The following is an 8,438-nucleotide window of genomic DNA, read 5'->3' as shown; positions in this document are numbered from 1 at the left end:
TGAACACTTAAAAAATATGTCTAACGATACTTTTCTGAAATAAACTTTATTTGTTTATCATTTACATCTCTGAGGAAGCCTTTTGATCATTATTGAACCTAAAATATATGCCCACACTTTTTAGATTAAAAGTTTTTCATTATGTGAATGCAAGTTTAATAAAATCACCAGTCTTGTTAACGCTCGAGATAGTAGAAGTTTTAGGTTGATTAAGTATTATCAGAAAAAAAAGGTTTTGCTTTTTGAGCCCATTACTTTGTATGTTTTTGATAACGTGGACAAAAGTCAAACAACAAAAGAGTTCTATCTGTAGTTAACCAAGGTTTTTCATTAAATGTTAAAGTTAGATTTTAATCACATATAATTGCCTTTGCTTTGCTATTTGACTTTCTAACTTATTCTAAAGTTAAATGAATTTGATCACATAAAAATTAAGAATTTATTTGTTTACAGGTTTTCACAATATTTTCAAAAGAAATTTAGGACCATCAAACATATAACTTGTATTACTAGCTATCATAACATCTAAAATACTTTTCAAAAGAGAATTTATATCAATGGTTTTCCCAAAACAGCAACTTCCTGATACAATAACATTTTTGTAACATACACCTTGTCAAAGGGAACAATAGTTCCTAGTAGAAGTTAAAAAAAAAAGTAGAAGAAAGTTCCTTTGATACAGTTTTATTAGACAATTTCTATGGGAATCGTCTAATAAAACTGTCTCGTAATTTTTAATTAGAGCTGAGCTTTTAACTTTGGAAGATTTATGATATTCGTGCAGATTCTTTAAATACTAGTCTTTCCATATATATTTGCCCTTCCTTTACATAAAAAATATTAGATTAAAGCTTTTGCCAAAATTGTTTAATTTAAGGTTATGTATTTAACCAAACAATTTTGTGAAAGAGCCGACTGTTTATGCTATGATTAAACCGACTTTTTTATTTACTATTTTGTTTATAATAAATAATTGTTTTGCGCTTTAACGACTTCATATATATTTCGTAATGAATTTCATTAAGCTTATTCTATCGAAATTAGTTGTTTTAATGACTTTTTGTGAAGTTGTGAAACATAGCTCCGTTTGAATTTAAAATAATATTTAATAAAATTTTTAAAAGTCAAAGTTCTGAAAAAGTCATTTTTTTTTTTTAAAGTTTAAATAGTTTTTTAAAACTTTCTTTGTATTGTTTGATTCATTTTATTATATTATATTATGTATTTATTATATTATTATGTATTTTTATTATTATTTCATTATTCTCATTCTCATTTAATTTTTTGATTTTGAATAATTTGTAAAACTAGTACTAGTTTTTTTAGTAGCCTTAATACTATAGTATTAAGGCTGTTTTATCATTTGTTTTATCATTGATTATCATAGAGTTATAAAACTTTAAGTACAATCTTATTTTTAGAAGTCTATTTAACAGTTTAATATTTTTAAGACACTTGATAGTGTTCAAAAAAAAGTTACTACTGTTAGTCGTTCGAAAAAAGTTACGGCTTATTCACGGCACAGAGGTGGCTCTTTCATTGACACAATGTTATGAAAGAGGTGTTTTCTTTCTTTTTTTAAAACAGGTGTATGATAGATTGTTAGCATTGTTATCCATTTTATTTTAGTCTTAAAATATTACCCAATAATGTAATTATTAAATTTAAAAAAAAAAAAAAAAAAGTTATTACAATTGAGTTTTTTTCACGCCATTTTAAAACTGGCTCTTTCATACACACTCTCCCCTACATTGATTTATATCTAAATTATAATCATTTTCGAAAGAGAATTTATATCATTGGTCTTTCAAAAACAGCAACTTCCTGATACAATAACATTTTTGTAACATACACCCTGTCACAGAGAATAATAGTAATTTCCTAGTAGAAATTTCCAATTTAAAAAAAAGTAGTAGAAGGTTCCTTGCAATTTTAGAATAAACTAAAAATCTATCTGAGAGGAAAATAGTACATTTTAGTTTTGAAATTCTCAGATCATATAATAAAATGTTGTTAGACGTTTTAAAACTCGCATAAGGTAAACGTTCTATCCAACGTGTTTTCTTCTCTTTGTCTCTGGGAAATCTATAAATTTTTAAAAACGTTTTTAAATCGTTTGACTTCTTCAATGATAAATAACTCGTAGAACAGCAATAAACATATTTCACCATTTTTCACAAACATAAACAAATTTCACCATTTTCATAATAGGCTAAATAAATAAACCAACAGACGGTGCTATTTAATTTAGTCTTTATAATTTTAAAACCTCTTCATTTAATGGTTGCTACCCACTTCAATAAAGTGGGTAGCAAAATAAGTTTTATTAACGGAGAGTGGATATTTTATAGAATTTCTGTCTTTGCTACACAATTTTTTTTTGCTACAGGTTCTCGCTTGATGACTTTTAGTCACTACGTAAGACCTCCTTGTTAATAAAAAGATTGCACGTAAATAGGCTCAATATGTAAAAAATTATCGGGGGTATGTATAGAGTTGTTTCAAAATATGACAAATTGACTTTCGCTACAGTTGCTACAGTCGATTTGCCATTTTATTTAACTCCAATAATAAATTAAACTAATTTATAAATTAATTTAATTTATTATTGCTCTGTTCTTTAAGAACATTGAGCACTCTGTTTGTAGAATACACTAACATAATTTATATATATATATATATATATATATATACATATATATATATATATATATATATATATATATATATATATATATATATATATATATATATATATATATATATATATATATATATATATATTAGTGCGGCCGTGACGCAGTGGTTAAAGTGCTTGCTTTATAAGCAGGAGATCCAGGTTCGAGACGAACTCTGGAGATATTTTCGCGTCACGGTGAGGAAGGAGGCGTGAATTCTCTGGTTAAATGCACTTCCGCGGTGCCCTGTGACAAGACCGTTAGGACTTCTTGGGGCACCTTAAAAAATATATATATATATACATTTATATAATATATATTTATATATATATATATATATATATATATATATATATATATTTATATATATAAATGTATGTATACATGTATATGTATATATATATGCATATATATATATATTTAAATATATATATATATATATATATATACATATATATATATATATATATATATATATATATATATATATATATATATATATATATATATATATATATATATATATATATATATATAAACAATTTTAAAATGTATTCTACAAAATAGAGTGCTCAATGTTCTTAAAAGAAAGAGCAATTATAAATTAGTAGAAAATCACTTAACAAAATTTTTTCTTATTATACACTGTGTTTCATCATAAAGACTCAAATGTATATTATAAAGATATATATGTCTATCTTTAAAAAATATATACATATATACATGTATATAATATATATGTATATATATATATAGATTTATATATATAAATGTATGTATACATGTATATGTATATATATATATGCATATATATATATATATTTAAATATATATATATATATATTATATATATATATATATACATATATATATATATATATATATATATATATATATATATATATATATATATATATATATATATATATATATATATATATATATATATATTTAAACAATTTTAAAATGTATTCTACAAAATAGAGTGCTCAATGTTCTTAAAAGAAAGAGCAATTATAAATTAGTAGAAAATCACTTAACAAAATTTTTTCTTATTATACACTGTGTTTCATCATAAAGACTCAAATGTATATTATAAAGATATATATGTCTATCAGTGATGGGCACAAACTTTTTTATTATAGTTTAACTAAACTACTAACTAAAACTAAAAAAAATAGTTAAACTTTTAGTTACAAATTTTTTATAAAAAGTAGTTAACTTAAACTAATTAGAAATAGTTAACTAAAATTCAATTTTTTTAACTTTTTTTTTTTTCAACTCAAGAAAATTTGGTGATGAATTTATGTTTCCGCTAACCGTTTTATTGATACAGACCAAGCGGAAATAATGTTGAAAAGTCCAGTTCATGCACTAAATAAATAAATACATAAAAATAGTAATAACAGAATCCTTGGAGTCCTTGGTCAGGTGAGTGGTGCATAGAAATAGAACAATTTATTTGGCGATATATAAAAAATTTAGTTAATAAAAATTTAGTTAAACTTTTTCAACTAAACTAGGAAAAAAGTTAGTTAAACTAAAAGTTTAACTTAAATAAAAAAATTTAGTTTAACTATTGCATTTAACTAAAAAAAAGTAGTTTAACTAAAAGTTAACTAAAAAATTAGTTAACTGTGCCCATCACTGATGTCTATATATATGTATATATATATATATATATATATATATATATATATATATATATATATATATATATATATATATATATATATATATATATATATATATATATATATATAATTTAAACAGACAAATGAATATGAAAAACGACACAGTAATTAAAAATTCTCACTATTAAAATTGACTTACTGAAACCATCCACAGAGTAGAGGTTTTCTAAAGATATTCCTACTTTGCACTTTTCCAGAAAATGGTCGGATAAATGCAGATTAGTTTCATTGGAAGAGCTTAAAACCATATCATACAACCCTTGAACAGTTAATTCTTCATCGTCTACACAAAATAGTTTCCAGCACACAATTTTTTCACCACAGTTGGAGTCATGTATGCAGCAATTCACAAGAGTATTTTCATATTTTGCCATACCGCTCAACTTTTTTTTTTTGAAGTTTTTTAAAAAATGGAAAAAAAATTCAAAAAAACAAATAATGGACAAAATCATTTTATTTTAAAATATGAGGCGGGCGGGGACGGGAAACAACTTTGCATTTCATAGGGGCCTAAAATATTTTCTCTAATATAATTTTGCGATTTTGTTGTCTGATCTTTGATAATCCCTGTTTCATATTAAGTAAACTTTTTTTAAATTATAATGGTCTAACAATGTTTATATTTAATAATGAATATCTAAAAGATGTTTTTTCATTTTTTTGTTTTGATAAAAAGTAACAATAAATTTATAGATAGTTTAGCTATGCTCATTATTTGCCCGTTTATTTAAAATCCGAATAGGCTTTGATTGATTCCTTAAATGTCATAAAATTAAAATTTCTATTGGTGTTATTATTCTTTTTACAAAACAAAACTATCTCTAGTATTTTAAAAGTTATAAAAGTTTTAGTAACACTCTTTAAGTGATTATTTTCAAAAATAACAAAAAGCCGTAAAGCTCACTTTGAAACAGCCATGTCGCGGTTGACCTACTATTATATATTATATTACACGCGTTTTTTGTAGGCCGATTTCTTAGGCCATTAGAGAGGGTAAGAGCAGGTTCAAAAACAAAAAGATCATTTTTGATCTTTATCTTACCTAAGTTTTTCTGTTTATTCTGCTTGCTGGGCGTAACGCCTTCTAGACGGGAGTCAATATTATCAGTGTTTATAAAATAAATAAAAAAATTGAAAAAAATGTTTCTGTCATTATTTTGCTGAGAATTATTTTTTTCGTTTAACTCTTACCCGACGGTAAATGAGGATTTCATTTATTGGCGTTTGTTGATTAATAGAGCTTTTTCCAAATTTTTTTCGCCTAATGTTACGTATTAATTTGTTTAACGCATTACTATAACCAGGGTCGTCCTGAAAGGGGCGTATAATGGTGTATTACCCGCTACAAAAACTTTATTAAAAAAAAAAAGTTTGGTTAACGTATCTGTTTTTTGCAGACTTAGTTGTTAGCAAGGTTTAAATAACGCAGTGGTGAGGCGTGAGGCGTACGCTTTTTTAAACCTTGAACCTTGTCAAGTTTTTAAAAATCTTGCAAAAAGCGTACGCCTTACCGCCTCACCGCTGCGTTTTTTTAAACCTTGGTTATTAGTCGTCAAAAAACAGATACCTCGTCTCTCCTCTATCCGGCGAAATTTTTTCGGGACAGCCTTGACTACAACGCATACATATCTGCATTGTAAATTCTAGGAAGTGTCAATTTGGACAAAAATAAAAATAGTACAGAACCACCAAGTTTGGTAAAAAAAATTGGACGAGCGTGAAACTCAACGTCTTTTAGGAAAGTCATACAAGACTAAATAAATAAAACTTTTAAACTTTTTTTAGTCAGAATCAAGAGATCTCGGTACAATTGTAGCTCTTTTAAATTCATTGTTAGAATTTCTAATTTTTAGAAAAATAATTTTGAGCAATACAATGATGAAGCCAAATTTTGTTTCCAGTAAAACTGCAAGTTCTGAAGATAAAGGAGTACGTTGTCCAAAACGCAAATCAGATGACTGTAACGAATCAGTGGATCATTTGACAGGCAAAGAAAAGTTAAAAATTGACACATTTTATGCCATAGTTGATGCTATGACGTCATTCACTGGAGCGCAACAATTAGCGTGCTTGCCTCAGAAGTTAGAGATCCGTGGTTCAATACCACCTTTGGGCAAGTTTTATAACATCGGTAAAGAAGAAGGCGTAAACTACCTTTCAAATGCTCTGTGATAAGACTGTAAGGACTTCTTGGGGCACCTAAAATAAAAAGTAAACAAAAAAAAAAGAAATTGTAAAGTGTTGTTTGTTTTTATTTTATGATATCAACATCCGTGTTAAAAAAGCAAATATCAATAAAATGATTCGTTGAATTGTAACCAGCAGATATAAATGACCAACTATTTAATGAAAGATTATCGTGACGTAAGAATTATTTTTTTCTAGCTCCACATTTTTGAGTTTTAAGATAAAACGATTTCAAAAAAAACTTTAGGCGAAAGCATATAAAAGCATTTTTACAGCTTATGTTTTCTCCGAAACTTTTATTTACTTATAACTTCGGTTTCAATACGGCAGAAAAATATTATTCTTAATTATTATTTTTCTTAGGTACATAACACTATTAATAACTCTTTTATAATAATTTTTTTCAAAATGTGGAGATAGAACAAGATAATTCTAACGCCACGATATAAGGACGTACTTTTTTAAAACAACTATCATTAACAGAAACAGATATCTCCATAAAAGATGTTAAGCATAATGTGTCGTTATAGTCAGCAAAATGTTTTTCCAATCATTTGTATTACACCGCGTAATTACTTTACTTTGTTACTAATTAATTACTGAGTTAATGTGGTAGAGAAAAATATTTCAGTCATTTGAAATGGATAAAACCATGAGGCCAGGACAGATCGACAAATTGAATTTTTTAAAACATGGAGTCAGAAATCTTGACGAGTTTTCGGTTTCAAAACATCATTGGTTATATCTGTACTTTAAAAGCATTACGGAAACACTTTTAAACGTTTTATTTTTGTTTTCATAAAACGACTTTTGTTGTATTTTTTTAAAGCGTGTTCATAAAATGTGAAAGAATAAATAAATATTTTTTTTTCAATGGTTGTAATAATATATTTTTGATTTTATTTATATTTTTGTTTACAACATGTTACTGTTTTAATAAAATATTTTAGTTTTTCCAGAGCCTTGATTTGGCATACTTTTTGCAGGTGTGGCTTAAAAACAGCACCCAACATTTATGAGTCCACACTTTCTGGTAAAGTATATGTTAAAGAGTGTTTACAAAATCGTCATTTACCTCTCACCTGATCAAGCTTCAAGTCATTATAGTAAACTGTCTATGGAATAGTAAAAACAAAATGACGTGAAAATTGTGCCTAAAACGACAAATCCTTTAAACTGCCCCGAATTGATAGTTATTGAAAAGAGCTTGGCAATAATTAAACAAAAAATGAAAAAGACAAAAAAAAAGGCACAAAAATTAAATATTTAAAAAAGCAAATTTTGATTGTTGTTCTATGCGCAAGCTTATGGGTAACGCCAAAGCAAAAATCGGAAATCTTAGCTGATGCCGACAGAATTTAATTGTTTTCTTTGAAATATTATTATTATTATTATTTTAATGTATTAGAATTATTACTTAGTTTCAAATAAAAATTGAAAATTTTTTTTAGTAGTTTTTTTGATTACACATTTATTTTTTCTGCACACACTTTATTATTATTATTTTTAGAATCAACTTTATGTGCTAGTAACAGGAATCAGTATAATTAGATCAAATTTGTATGCAGTAAATAGTGGCTCTCATCAAATTAAAACGCTATTAAATATTCTGCGTTGTTAAAATACTAGCATGAATGAATCTGTGGTGCGAAATTTTCCCTATGGGCATTTGTTTTTCAAAGTTACGTTCTAAATATCTTTTAAACGTTTTTTAAACGTCTTTAAAACATTCTTTATGTAAGAATGTTTAGAAGAAGTTTAAAAGACATTTAAAATACATTTAGAACGTAACTTTTAAAAACAAATGCCCCTGGGTTGATACTAAAATAATTAAATTTAATTTTTCATAAGAAAAATGTGTCAGCTAGAAATCTGTTTT

This window comes from Hydra vulgaris, chromosome 01 (assembly GCF_038396675.1).
Source record: "Hydra vulgaris chromosome 01, alternate assembly HydraT2T_AEP".
In the NCBI taxonomy this organism is placed as follows: Eukaryota; Metazoa; Cnidaria; class Hydrozoa; order Anthoathecata; family Hydridae; genus Hydra; species Hydra vulgaris.
This window is presented reverse-complemented; position numbering follows the sequence as displayed.